Source organism: Struthio camelus, chromosome 13, assembly GCF_040807025.1.
Source record: "Struthio camelus isolate bStrCam1 chromosome 13, bStrCam1.hap1, whole genome shotgun sequence".
In the NCBI taxonomy this organism is placed as follows: domain Eukaryota; kingdom Metazoa; phylum Chordata; class Aves; order Struthioniformes; family Struthionidae; genus Struthio; species Struthio camelus.
Genome location: NC_090954.1, coordinates 4,752,337 through 4,767,906, shown reverse-complemented (window position 1 = coordinate 4,767,906; position 15,570 = coordinate 4,752,337).

The window sequence follows — 15,570 nt, the reverse complement described above, 5'->3', positions numbered from 1 at the left end:
CCAAAAATGCACCTCTAGTTTGCTACCCAGAAGCATAATAAACAGATTTTTATCTATGCAGACATACCATATAAGAGATTTCTTCAAACAGATCTGGGAGACTTAAAAAGCATATTAAAGGGCTAGTAAAATAGAAACTGAAAGGAATATTCATCATACAATGACTATGACATCTTTTAAAGTATACAATAATTTCTTCAAGTAGAATGACATAATAAAAACCACTGTGCATTTAAAAATCAATTTAGTATTAGAAACCTATGAAGAATACTCTGAAGTTCTTGGCCATATTATAATCACGTTCTCAAGGAAGTGGGAGATTAAGTTCTGGATAATTTTTTCTACTTATTTTGTTCAAAGTACATTTTTACAATTTGATTTCTTCATTAAGTTATTACCAGAGCACATTCAGCATTGCAGTAACTCTCTGCAGACAGCAATAGGTGGTAGATTGTAAACAGATTAATGGGGATTTGTAGCTAGCATCTAAATCTACTTGTCATGGGTTTATCTTTGCCAATAACCTTTGGGCTGCTGTAAAGGAACAGGTTCCTACTTGAGAAGTTCAGATAGACTAATCTTTCTGAGGCTTTCTGTATAGAAAAGCTTCCTCTGTTGCTCTTGAGGAGACATTATATGTCTAACCTAAAAAGGAAACATTATCAAGAAGAATCTTGTGCATCTGAGCTCATATTTGCAGGATATGATCACTCTATAAAATGCTTCCAGGTATCTATGAACAAAACGTCAGCTATGGTCCTATCAGTGGTAGGAGGGAACAAGCCATGCACACACCAGCAGTTTGTCTTCTACTCCTCTTCTGTGCATCAACTCAGTGCCCAGCACAGAGTTGCCACTTGTGTCTCCAGATTCTGCATCTCATACACAAGATGCAAAGAGCCAAAGGCAAACGTGTCACTAGATACATGCCCTCCTCAGCTGAAGCCCTTTTCTGCAGACTGCCCACCTCGCTTAACAATGAGAAGTCAAGCTTAGCTCTTCTCCCACTTGCCCTCTGGTTGTGTCCCTTGGAAACAGGTTGACAGAAAGGGATATTCTGCTTGCTCCTCATGTTTGTGATCAGTACACAAATGTCACTCATATCATACACAAAAAAGGTACACTATAAAAACTAGTACTTTGATCAACAGTGATATTCACATTTTATCAATCAGGCTTTAAAATAGCGATCAAGAAAAGCAAGCAGTATGCAAGTAAACCAGCAAGTTAATTAGTATAAGAAAGCTTTCAGGAAATTGAAGTTTTGATGGGACTAAGGAATGAAGATGTCTCACAGCTTAGAATCAGTTAGTACATGGTGCATTTCACATAGACTAAGAAGAACTGTGTACAAAGTTAAGGGAGGAGAATCTCTTCAGGCAATAATCTATCTCCTTGCCTAGTTTTAATAAAAAGACTCCAGAAGTGAGAGAAAACAGCTGGAAAAAATGAAGGAAAAAGAGTAATGGATGCTTTTTGTCAGATCATATGAGCATCCATGCAATATATTGTGCCATGGCTTATTGACAATAAGCCATGTCAATAGTTTTACCAATAGAAAAAATGCTTCTACCAGCTTTTTTAAACCCATACCAACCTCAGCATAACTAAATTTCATAGCAGGACTCTGACATTTTCATACTAGCATTGCTTCATTCTCCTGTTGACCATGATTCAGATGAGTCCACATAGCCTGAAAGATACTCAGTTGCACACTTGCTATGTTGAATTCTTGAAAGAGAACATTGGAGGGAATAGGCCTGTGGTGCTAGGCATTGCCACAAAGGTTCAAGAAGACAGTGTCATTGCCATACTAAATGCTATTCAGTCAGTCTGCTTTCTGAGAGTAGCTGCATTAGTATATTTGTATGTGTTTGTGCTAGGCACAATGAATATTACATCCCAACTGCTGCTTTTAAAAGCTAATTTTACAAGGAGCCATATAATTCAAACGCAAATGCAGTGACTTTGTGTCATTCTTATTTTAAGGCCTGAATACTCAAACTCTATGTGATCAAAGACTGCAGCCCTAGCAATCCAAAACACACTGAGAAGAGTAAAGTAGCAAACGGTAAACATACCCAGAAAGTAGGTTAGTGTGTCAGGTTTGCTGGAGGCTTGTTAGCTGCTCCACTAGACACCAGCTGCTTCACAAGCATGTGACCAGCAACCTGCCTTCAGAACAGACATCAGGCAAGTTCTTTTGCAAAAAAAGTTTCTACAATCCACATTGAATTTGCAGTAAAAAAAACAATGCGAATGATAGCTTGTTCACTTGTCTGTACACAAATGCCTTCCTTTGTAAGAAAGGGGCAAGAGTTTTGTATGAACAGGTCTTTATAAAGACTGAAATGGAGCTTTTAAAAATGTACTTGCACTCCAAAATTGTCTTCCCAAAAATAAAGTGCGTCACTAAACAAAGTAATTCCAGCTATATTTTTCTTCTTGTTTGAAATTTTGACTGTATAAGGCAATAGATTACAATCTTTTTTATACTACCCAGACATGTCTTTCAGACTAAACTGATAATAGGTAAAATTAACACTCTGTCCATTAAGATGCAAAACAATATGAGGAAACTTATTGATACAGATGCCATTTGTACTTTCTTTGCAGAGAGCCCCCACAAAGGCATATATTAGTAGTTTTTACTTTGTCTGAAGATAAAAATTAAGTATAGCAGAGATTCTCTATCCCTTTATAGGCATGTTATTAAAATCCTCCTGGAGCAGTATGTTTTAGTCTATAAAATAAATTTTGGGTTATCTCTTCCGGCTAGCAAAGATCCATTTTTTACATCCTTATCTTCTAAGCACCAGATCTCAGGGCACAGCACAGGCTGCTGCTCCCCAGGGGACGGGAAGGCAGGGGGATACCACAGCTGGCAGGGCAGGGTCTCACCACCCAGGGCCTCATCCCACCACTCCCAAACAAAGCAACTGGAGCAGCCCCAGAGACTGGGGCCCCAGCTTCAGCCAGGAGGCCAGGTCAGCAGGCAAACTCACAGCAGAGCTGAGGTCAAGCAGGGAAGTCAGTCCACAGCTCAGGGACCAGATCAACAGGGCCCATGGCCAGGCACAACCACAGCTGAGCTGGAGAGCAGCACTCCTCCAGCACAGCTCAAGGAAGGACTCAAGGCCCCGAGCTGAGCTTGAATGGGCTCCTGGGTCCATGGGAGAGGCCCCAGGTGACCCCAATCAGGGCCGTGAAGGCCTTTTAGCGCACTCAGGGCCCTGGCACTTTTAATAGGTAACTGTGCCCACCAATTATTCATAAAATACATGTTGAACATCCTCAGATTAAACAATATCCAAGCGGCATTAAAAATAAACTGGCAGCCAATTCAGCTTTTATTTTCCGCTGCGGAAAACAAAATCTGTTGACATACAGATTCTCCCTCTTGAAAAGTAGTTATATTCTCTGATCCAGAATTTTGGTATCATTAGCTATTAGATAAATACCGTACTGTGCCTGCCTTGAGTAATGAATTCCACAGAAATGGCTATATCCACATGCAGTCTGATAAATAAATTTGAGCTGAGCACATAATAGATTCTCTGTAATAAAGGTAAAGCTTATTAAGGGAGTTTCACCAGTTTCCTCCACCCTCCTTTGAGTGTGGCTTAGGATTCATGCATGGATAAAGTGATCTTTTAGCTTTAGTAATCTTAATTTCCTTTTTGATTCATACCTGTGACAGTCTTTTCCAGAGACACAGTCCTGTTAATTCAGTTTCTGTACTGTGCATAGTTGCTGTAAAAGTTTTAAAAACAGACAGATGGCTAGTGAACACAAATTGTATAACTGCCTTATTCTCTGCAATTTGATTTTTCTTTCTTCATCAGAGGTCTGATTTTTTCAACCGGTATTTTCAGTTTTTTGGCGTTACTTTAAGGAGTTGCTGTAGCGTCACTTGGACACAAGAGGGGACTCGCATATCTGGGTCTGCGATTTAGTTTTTCTAAAATGTTGACTACACAGCCTGGTAAAGAGACGATGTTAGGATATGCATGTGTGTGAGAGAGAGAGACATATATGTGCGTATATATAAATATATTACATTTAAATACATGTCTTCCAGTTACCCAAGAAGGAAAGTCATTTGTAGAAATAAGGAATAAGAACCCTAGCGGGTAGGACAGCAAAAAATAAGAACAGCGCAGATCTTGCCCTCACACTCATGGGTCTGCACACTTGCAGCTTGTCCCTGTTCCCACACTGCAGTTCTGTAAATCTCAAAGCTAATATTAACTTAGGGTAGCAGGGCACAGGCTGAGCAGAACCTATTAACGCCCAGCTATTCCTGACCACCAGGGGATACTCTAACCATTAGTTTTGAGCGGCCCTCCTCGAGTTTTAACTTTTTGGTTTGAGCCTAGGATTGCCTTTCACCTTAGCGGAGGATCCTTTGCCAGCCAAAACTTGATTCCAGTTGGAATCTGTCCCAGAATTCAGAGGAATGAGTATGCATGTATTTTCTTCGATCATTGTTAATTGTGTTCGTTAAAGGAGAAGACTCAAATATAAATTAATTTCTAATTTCTGCTAAATGTCAGTGGCAGCAACATGGGAGTCCTTGTTCTAAAATAAACCTATAAATCCAGAGCTTTCAAACATGAAAATTCCTCTTGTGCTCAGAACCTGGTGTCACACACCTCGCCCTGTTGTCCTCTACTGATGTTCCCAAACCAGTCCCATGTGTCAGTCCTGCAGAGCCTGCTAAATGTATTTGCAGGTTCCTTCAGGAACACATGTAATATATGCCATTAATAAATTCAGTACAGTGTGGGTACTTCTCTTGGAAACCTAGCTACAGTTTCTAGCCCGTTGCTGGTGAAGACAGCCCACGGACAACTTAAAAGGTAACCCCCAGCAACTCAATAGCTGAACTTGGATCTGGGTTTGTTTTAAGTTGTAGCAGGTCAGGGTAGCTGGTTTCCCAGCAATCAATAGCAATCTTCCTGTGTGAAGGGGCGCTACCTTGGCTCGCCCCTGGGGTGAGTTAGGTTCCTTGCATATCTTCACTAAGCTGTGCTGTCTTAAGCGCAGCCTCTAGTGGCCCTTTCGATCAACCCATATCTGTGAACCTGTAAGAAACCACTGTGCTGTGCCAGTATGTGCTGGGTGATAGGGTAATAGTCGCAGCATGCAGTCCTGGTTGGTTTGTCTTTCAGATGTATCATGTCTATTTTTCACTCTTTCCTTTTTGTCTGCTGACCTTGTGAGTTTCTGAGTTCCCTTAAAGTTTTCTTCTTTCTGTACAACTGCTACACTTCAAAAAATAGCTAGGCTGCCTCATGAAGAACATCTCCATCCTGTGGCTGATGGCACTGCTATGGATGCATTAGCGGTCGGGCCACGCATCAGTGGTGTGTTGCAATGTGTTTGGGGCCGTTGAGGAAAAAGGAGGTAACCTGCATCACAGGGCTGATTCCTAGAAGAACTCTGGTATGGATTTTGCTTGGGAAATGGGAATAGATATTTGGAGACGTATACCGGTTTCAAGAAGCACTCTGTGGATTCTGTTGAGTTGATACTATGAAAACCATCTTGGATAGGAGAAGGCAGCTCTCCTAACTTGAGTTTGCATACTGAGCCACAAATCACATAGATATCTGTCAGTTTTGACATATGGTAAAACTGCTGGTCGTGAAACTGTAAGAGAAGGTTGCACATAGTGAATCATTATCTATAATCTCCACATCTGTTTTATTAAACAATCCAATTATTAATTTAATTGCACCACACCTGCATACCATTGTTCTGTTTGTTTAGCTTAATGGGATAAATATGTTTGCACAATCAAATATTGAAGATCTTAAAATCTGGGATTAATCCAAGAAAACAACAAATAATAAGGTTAGACCTTAAGCCAGGTATACAGTCATGAACATGTCTCATGCTGTTAGGACTTATCACATGATACAGCAGCGTAGCAGAAAGGCACTGAGGTGAAGACCCTCTCAAGGCTATATCTTTTGACTGATACAATATTTCTGTGTGTTGTTGTTCGTTCTTTACTCGCTTTCTGTCTTGATACACTTTTAGATTGCCTTTACTAGTGCTATGTGTCTTTTTGTAATAAGTGTACCAAAATTATTTTTACAGAACTCCAGTTCTGTAAAGGATTCTGTAAACTCCATCTGTACAGGATTGAATGGTCCTTCTTGGGAAGGTATATGTAATAGGGCACTGTTGTCATTCTCACAGAATGCCTTTTGCCCTTGCTTCACCCACACTGCTCCACATGACTGGTAGTTTCCCCTCATGCAAGGGGATTTCTCAGTTTACTGCTGGGGAAACCGAGTTTTGCATTGCCAGGCTGTTCCAAAGCCCAAGTGTTTTCCAGATGCTGGACCACCTCCTGGAGACAATTAGCAGGTGGCAAAATTTCCACCAGTTGTCAAGATCTTCTTGTCTCCTAATTTGTCCCAAGGGTTGACCTGAAGCTAAGCTGGCGTGGGGTGGCAAGAAGAGCTACAAACAGCAACACTGTCTTCAGCTCCCACTTAACCCGAAAAGTCTGCTAGATTCTTGCTTTTTTTCCCTCATCTTTTTGCCTCAAGAACCATATGCATGGTTGCGTTATATTGAACTATACAGAATCTGTACTCTGTGTGTGTGTGTGTGTGTGTGTGTGTAAATATATATAAATATATATATAATATAGCTTTTCCTAATTGCATCTAGACTAGTAAAGGATTATTGTGAAAGCTGCAGAAAATTATCCTGCTTTGCCCACCCATCTTGTCCTTCCTAGCACACCAATATCACAAAGACTGCAAGGAGCAGAGAGACCATACTTTAAAATGCCTAAATATCCCTTTCCTGTTCCCAGAACAGTTCCACACCTTCTGCTGCCTCAGTTGACCTCAGGTGAAAGGAATGAGGTCAGGCTAACTGTCTGCTTTCTTAAAACATTGTGAGATGTGTCAAAGAACCTAATCCTTTAGGGTGCTTGCTTCCAACTAGTCGATAAAAATTAAATTCACTTTTGCACTTTGCCTTCCCTGTGAACACCATAGCATTTATTTCTAGTTGCACTATGTTGCCAAAAATACCTTGTGGTTTCCAGGAATATTTAAGTCTTCATGCTTTCCTTTTTATTGCATTTTCCTTAATAATATGAAGTCAAAGGTACGGGAGCAGAGCAAAATCAGAGAGTGAGAAACTTTTTCTGCCACCGTGGAACATTCTTATAAGTAAATGGCTGATTTATATCCTGCTTGAAGTCAGACAGAATATCTATCTTCTCTCCCACAGGCTGCTTACAAAGTCAGAAGTAGACTGATCATTATCTGCATCTCTTAAGTCATGATTGCCCTCTTATTTCACTCTTTTACAATTCCAGTGTTGTGGGGTGGTAGGGGAAACTCCCCTCACTCCTGGGCTTTTTGTTGACCTATTACCCTTGGAAACTATTTATTTAGTATGAAAGCTATCAAATTAAAAACTAACAAATATGAATGCAATAAACAAATCTATGCTATCTGTTTTCTTGTGAAACCTCATGCTGATGCTGTTTCTAACATGAGTAAAAAGAACTCTCACAGGTATTTTACATGGAAAAAATGTTTAACGTAGTTTCTTACTTACAACCACTTTTTCTAGATTAGCCTGATATAAGCTTAGCATTATTTCATGTGTTTCTACAGTACAAGATTTAAGATAGCAGAAACAATGCAGATACATTGTTCATTTGTAAGCATCTTTAATTTTTGCAGCTGGCATATGAACCAGAGGAAAAGGCCATTATGTCAATCCAAACGGTTAGAGAAATAGCTTGCAAGTCAAGCATTGTGGCTTCTCTTTACAGCCCTTTCACTGATCTGGGTGCTGAGCCGTGCTAATGATGACATGTATTCCAGTCTGTGTCCCAACAGCAAGAAGACAACATTTATCCTTAAAAGAGTAGCTTATAAAAGTAGTATGAACATTCAGGAATGTTGGCGGTAGTTCTGGTAAGATGACAACAGATTATTGTATGAACGGGTGCTTGGTGTGCAACTTAAACTGTGGAGTATGCTTCCATGAAAAAAATCGCCTTCCTGTAATTCATAGATCATCATTGTGGTTGCCTCCTTAAGAAAAAAAACATGAAAGTAGTGGAAATTTTCAGTTCTAACTTTTGGAGGTTTTTTATTTGGTTGGCTCAAAAGTGGGAGACCAAGAGAGAAGATGGGCTCACCTGGGGGGAGGTAGGGGGTAGAGGGTCATTCCTTTGGCTTTAGTCTTGCCAGTAGCACCCCACCTGGTATCATGGGTGATGTCATTTATGTCCAGCTGTGTTAAACTCAGGCGTCTGTTGTGATCTGCAAGCAAATCTTACAGTCTTCAGACAAGCGTCAAATGCAGGCTTTTGGGGAGAAATGAGTTCTCCCTCTCACCAGACCCTTCTTTCCTTACTTTTCTGTAAAACTAGAAGAGTGAGGCTTGTCCACATGCCTCTGGAGGGTGTCGTGAGGATTAGTCAGATAAGATCAGCTTTCTTATACAAATATGTAAATCTCCTTTTAAATACTGAGTAGGATTTATGGCAGTGAAGCACTTGAATGGCAGCCCAGTGCCTCTCCTTCCCATAGCACAGCATATACTAGACTTGTTCCTACAGGGGTGCAAGAGGCTCAGGGTAAAAACAAGAACATACTAGATGCACTAGGGCAGTCAATAGCCTTGTGAATACCTTCTGAACCAGTCCCTAGGAGACAACGTCTTGCTTATTAGATCCTTGACACTGCTTAAGGCTTGGGTTTGTCCTGCAGCGGGTCGTGGAGCTGCATACAGCCAAGGCTGCTAGAATGGAGCGCAACAGCTTTGGTCCTGCAATCACGCCTCTGCCTTGATGGGTGTCATAGTAGAGATCCAGGTGTATAAAACTGTCCTGTCCAGTTAGGTTTCTGAAGACAACACTAGAGGTTTTAAAATAGCCATGCTCCTAACTGGTCTGACCTAACTGGCCTGACCTAAGTTTGGAATCACTGCTGTGGAACAATAGATCTCGTGAATGGGTTTCCAGCTGACTGCGGTCACCAACAAAGCCTTTCAAAAAGAAAGGGTTGTGCTCTGGCTGGTGTAACAGGATTGGGGAAACTGTTCCTTGCTGAAGACTAAAGTAGCTTTTCAAGTGCCTTTGGTTCACATATAGCATACAATTCAGCAGTACTTAATACTAATGTGAAAAAAATCGTATAGTTGTAGTGATGCGTAGTGTGGCATTGGCCAACAATCTTGTGAGACACCTCTTCCAGAAGACAGCAGGTACTGTTTACCCCTGTGTTTTACAGAGGTAATGGTATTTCTTTCCAGTTTTGCACAAAGTAGCTACGCCTGGCCCTACACCCTCTGCTGTCTAGGGTTTCTATGTCAGAAATCATAAAGCAAGTAGTGTTCAGAAACTCCTTTTCCTGAAGTAAGCTGTAGAACTAAGGTGAGCGTTGAATTGTACATATTTGGAAACAAGCATGCTCCTTGCCACGGACACCTGGCAAGGTGCATGGTTGGAGGGATGGCTTTCCCTAAAATCGTGGCTGATTATCAATTCCCCATTGCAAATCTATTCCGTAACATAATGCAGGTGTGCAGACAAGTCATCTGGTATAACAGATATATGGCCTTCTTCACCTCCTCTGTCCCCCACCCCATGCCACTTCCTCTCCATCAGACATAGCATGACACATTGTGCTAACGAAAGATAATGGAGATAACAGAAAATGCTACTTGTTACAGTAATTAAGCATCTCAATGGATTGCTGTTTCCTCTTGTTTTCTTCTAGCAGTTTCACAATACTAGCATGAGCCAAACGAGAGAGAGAAAGCGCTACCAGGCATTAGAAGGGTCCCACATCTGCTTGAGGGCTGGCCCAAGAAGGACGGAGAAGAGAGTTCAGCCCCACCTGGAGAAATCCAGCCTTTCCTATTGGGCTACCAAGGGGCTTGCGAAGCACTGCTGAGTATTTTGCGTCCCACTGAGCAGGTACGGCTAGGCCTGTGGGGAGGCAGAGGGCAAAACCACAGAGGGAGAAAGGATTATCGGATTTCCTGGTGTCTGGATTGCTGGGACTCCGGGAAGCGCGCAGTTACAAGTGAACCCCTGGCGTCAGCCCTTTCCTTAATCTGTAGCAGTCTTTAAGAATTCCTGGAGCAACTGCTGTTACCCAAGCGTGCCACAGTAGTAATGCTTCCCTGTGGTCTTTTTCCTTTACTTGCTCCCTTTGTCGTCTTTTTCCTGGCAGCTCCCAGGCTGCAGAAGCTATGAGGCTGCAGTATGCAGTTGCACCAGCTGTGAGGGTGTTTTACACGTGTCTGTGCTGGTGTGGGTGAGGCTGGGGTGTAGCACAGGTGAATGTGATATGGCACCTCTTCTCCAAAGTCCCTTCACAGGCCAGGAGTGGCAGCGAAGGCTTGGGGCACTCAGAGAGGGGGGATTCCACCCAAGGAGAAAGGCTGAGCTTGAGCCGGCTAACATTTGTGTGGAGCTGCCCCACAGCACAGGGATTTCTAGACTTTCCTCAGCCTTACTTGAAAAGCAGATGTAGCAACTACTGGGCTGCAGGTCATAATGCTGGGAGAAACGGCTGCAAATCCTGAGCAGGACCCCAATTTACAACGAGGTTTGTAACCGTGCTGCTAGAAAGCCCAGGCTCACAGAGCTGAGGGGCATGCGTACAATGGCAGAGGGCAGGGGAGGCACTTATTTCAGATTGTGCAATTCTTTACTGAATGCTTTAAGTGCATAATGAGCCTTTCTCACACACATATTGCAAACCGAGGCATCAGATGAATAGATATTTTGCAGATATTCTGCAGCTTTAGTTTGTTTGGTCTCTAGCATTCTGCGCGAGAGTTTCACATTGCTGCGTTGCAGAAGTGATTTAACTGGAAGGCAACTACATTTATCTGGTGCCAGTCACCACGGTTAGAACTAAATTTATTATGTTGCTTTTACTTGTGCCATGATTTCGCAATTACTGTATCTATGTCTTCATTTTAATGAAGTGCTTTTGGGAGTCAAAGTATCAGATATAGAATTTCCTTTTCTCTTGCAACTTGCTGTAAACACATTCTACAGCAGCTATCTGCAGTCTTAGGACCTTGGAGCTCTTTTTCTCGTTTATAAAAATGAATCATCATTTTTTGGATTTTACACTTGCTACGCCTTGTGACCAGACACACTACTGGTGAACTACATGCATAAAGATATGAAAATAGAAGCATCATGGAAACACTAAAATCACTTGGACTTTGCACTTGACAAGACTAAATATTATTTGCTCAAGGGATATTTGAAAATCAGACACTGTACTGAGTCCCAGATTCAATAAGGTGTGGATGTTAATGAGACCTTTTCGCCTGCTTAAGGTCAGTAGCGTGTCTGAGTGTTTTGCTGATTTGAGAGTTGAGACCTCATGACAAATGCTGATGATTTTTTGTTCGGGCTAGAATCCAGAGTAGATAGTTATGGGAAACTGTCTGATCTGAACTTGGAGTAGAAAATGCAGGAAGATATGAAAATATGAGAAAGATAAAACAGTTTATTTCTGGGTTTCATGTATGTTGGGATTAGCATGGAAATGGTCTTCTGTATTTCAGTATTTATTATCTTCTTATTTCAGCTCAACCAGGTGACAAAGAAAGAAAGAAATGCATTTGTCTGATATGTATTACATAAGTTTAACCCCCTTTATAGGGTTAGACAAAATGCATTTCCTATCATCTCAGTCTTGTTTCATCATTATTAGATTGGATCTAGATCTCCAGAAATCCCTTCCAACCTAAATGATTCTGTTATTACTGGCACTTCTCTCTCTTCCTCCACGCCCATATGAATGAAAACCTTCAGAATAACAATGCCATTGATGACAGTTTCCATGCTGCTTTGGTTCCTACAGCCATGTCCATCCCATCAATGTCACGCTTTATGCTGAAAGAAGGGAGGGTATTACGTATGTCTGTTCCTTGAAGACTGAAAATCTTACATATTCCAGAGAAGGCAGTGAAGAAATGACTTCCTGGAGATCTTTTATAAGCTTCTGTCTCAAACGCCTGCCTTGCTACCATGCTTCGTCGCTTTTATTCCTCTTTCTCTTTGAGGCACAAAGGAGGAAAGTCTGACCTTCTCCCACCTGTTTGAGTTTTTCCTTTGTGTGACAGGGTCCAAGAGACTAATAGGAAGGCTGGAATAGTTGGCTGATGCAGTCATCTCCCCTTACACGTTTTCTTCCCAGCAAGGTTCCCTTTTTGCCTGTTTTGTTTCTGTTGAGATGAGTGGAGAGGCAATACTGAAGCATACCCGAGCTCACTGCAATATGGAAATATCTCACTCAAAGCCAAGATGAAATATGTCCTGAGAAAGAAACAGTGGGCACAAAATGTTCCGAATAAGTAAGCCCATTAAGAACTTCTATTTAACCTTGGGTATGTTCTTGGTTTTGGGTATTAAAATATTCATGAGCTCTCCACTAATGAAAATTTAGAGAAGAAAAGAAAAAAAAAGTCAAGTGGCCTTAGGCAGGAAAATCTGCAGCCTTGCAGGAAAGAAGCTGGCAATTTATTAATGGTGCACAGATTATCAAACAGTAAAACTGATGCAGAAAGAAAATGCAGAATTATTGTTCGAATCTGCCATCCACAAATCCTGCTGATTTACACAGTGGTCAGAGTGAAGCCAAAAGAGGTCATGAAAATGTTAATATATGCAAACAGAAACCTTCTGCATCTTTACTGACAAAGCACTCAGGATAGGAAGGGGAACAGGCACATGGTCAGGTCTTGGAAAGCGCATGTGCGTTTTGCTGTAACATCTTACAAGAAGAAAATCCTTTGATTGGAGCTTTGCAGAAGCGGAAACATTTTCACACGTGAACAGAGGATGTTCAGACCTTTCAGAGTCCTCTGATGCTACGGTGTCAGTAGTGTTTACAACCATAACCAATGCCAATGGCTAAATAAGCCTTAGAAGTTGGAAATAGGATTTTAGAGCTACTTTTATGCCTTCTCCTTGCCTGGACCCCTTCCTCCCAAATCTTTGCTGAAAAATCAAGCTTTGGCTTTGACCAGTGTTTGATTATTTTGTACAGCGATGAAATAAGAATATATATAATGTAAAACATATGAAATAAACTCTTGAATACTGTTGGTGTTCATGTAAATTAGTTTTATTGATTTTAGCAATTGTTACTTCTGCCTTTTATCTTCCATATGGACAATAAATACAATAAATAATTTTCCCCTTCCCCATTCTCATCTCAGAGGTTTGAGTTTTTAAAGCTTTTACTTTTTCAAGCTTTATTTTTTTTGATTGCTTGATAGGTTTTCAGGATTTCAGTCAAGAACTCCTTCACGTTTCCCTTGGTTTTGGACTGGCATTGATCGCTGCGTGACAGGTGCTGTGGTGGAAGAAAGGAGAAAGTCTGGGTTACGGAACATTTTATAAGAAATAAAGCAGAGCACAGAGGGTTTAGAAGAATGATTTAAAATATACATTCCTTGGAACTAATCAAGGATTTCAAATACGATTCCTAAAGAGGTGTTCCTTGAGTGGCGAGCGTGAGAGGGGCCGTTTGTGTTGACCTGGAGGATGTGTACGCTGTGACACTGGACTGCAATATCGTCATAGCTCACGTCATTTAAACTAGGCTCCTTCACTGAATTATACAGCGGTTTCGCTTCTTATGTAAGTACAAGATGTTTCACTGCTTCCAAAGAGGCAACCGGGGATTCAGAAGTCTTTCCTTTCTGAGCATTATCAGAAGGTTGAAGATGCTGCAGGCCACAGTGATGTTTCGTGCCTCAGCATCCTTGAGGAAACCGGAGCTCAGATAGGTCTAATGCGCCATGAAAGGACATAATCTGACTGCCTGTCCTGGGCTATGCTGCTTCTGCGCACCTACTCTGTGTTTTTACATCAGCATTAGTTTGTGATGAAACACATGCTGGGAAAGGAGAAGAGGCAAAGCAATTTAAAAGAGGCTCCTGCCGCAGTGTTCTGTGTTTAAGTGCCAGGGCTCTGAAAAACCTCATGCTGAGGCGGCTTGGGGAAGGGAAAGAGCACAATGTGGGAGAACCCATCGCCCCATTTCCTCTGCCAAGTTCAATAGTTTTCCCCTTCCTCTTGTATGTTCCAGTATCATATCTGGCTTCTGCATATAGTATTAAAACACATTTGAATTTAATCAAACAACTGCAAGTATTTAAGTTACAAAAAACTCCTCTCTTTTGTAAAAGATAAACAATAATCTATAGAAAAGTAAAAAATCTCTTACTCCACAGAGCTTTCTGTCCCGCTGATTCTGGAAGGATTGATTAAGTCTCTGAAGTATTTCATTTGAAAGCATGCTGTTTTTCATCATGTGCTCAGTTCCTTCCACGAAGCACGACAACTCGTGGCCAGTCTGTCAAACAGAGAAGGTGTTAGAGAAAACTGCCAAGTGGCTAGGATGCCTTTTGTGTTTATCTACAAGGGAGCAAGAGACACGTGTTCCTTAACAAGACAACACCTCAAAAACGAACCTTAACATGCTCTGCGCTGTGTGGCAAACTGCTGCAAGAATTGTGGGTGCTTCCTAAAACACCAAGTCATCGGGTCTGCAGGAAGCAACACCTGTCACATCTCACATAGAGCCTCCCTCTGTACCGTATGCTGTTGGCAGTGAACTTTCTGCTAAAGCTGCTTTTCCCCCCGTTTGAGGGGATGTGTATAAATGGAACGGTGTTTGGGTACACGCAGAGCAGAGCACCGGAGGCCCAGCATCCCCGGCCCAGGTTTACAAAGGTGTTTAGGTACCTCACGATAAAACAAGGTCTCAGTGAGCTTTGCAAAGCGTGCACCTGGAGCCGCAGCTTTGCAAATCAAGCCCACAGAGAGCTTTTGCCCCACTCGGGGCTTGGCTCCGATTCCGCTGCTAATGGAAGGACTTCCGCTTTTGCCTCTCAGGAGGGAAAATGTCAAGCTCTGTCTTCAGTTGTTGCTAACGCATTAAAAAAAAAAAAATCTTCCTCATAAACGAAAGCAAAACTTAGGTAAGGAGCAAACAAGCTTCGGCAGAAGTACATAATACTTCTTTAACACTTACAGTAACTTAGCCAAACAGAGTATTTACTTACCTCAGGAATAGGAAGGCATGAACAGGACTGAAATGAAAAGAGCGAGCATTAAAATTCAGCACTGCTAACATTTAATGCAGAGATAAATTGTTATTTAGTTTCATGATATTCTCCAAGCTACTTTACTCACACTGACAGTAGTCTCCCTACATGGGCAATTTACAGGATTTTCATCCTGCAGATTTGCAGCCTGCACATCCTGAAAGAATTACAAGGGAGAAATCAGTATTTATTATCACATAATTTACAAAAATGCATTTTTACAGAATTAAGGTGCTAAAGAGCCACTTACAAGCAGATGTTTTGTATAGCGGATAATTTCACTGACTTTGCAATTGTGTGCTTGCACAGAGAGCAGCAAACAAGAGAAGAGCATGTATGACAGCATGCTGGCATTCGCGTGCACCTCGGTCTGATGGGTGACAGAAGAATAGGAGGACACTCCTTTTAATTGAGTCTGCACAAAAT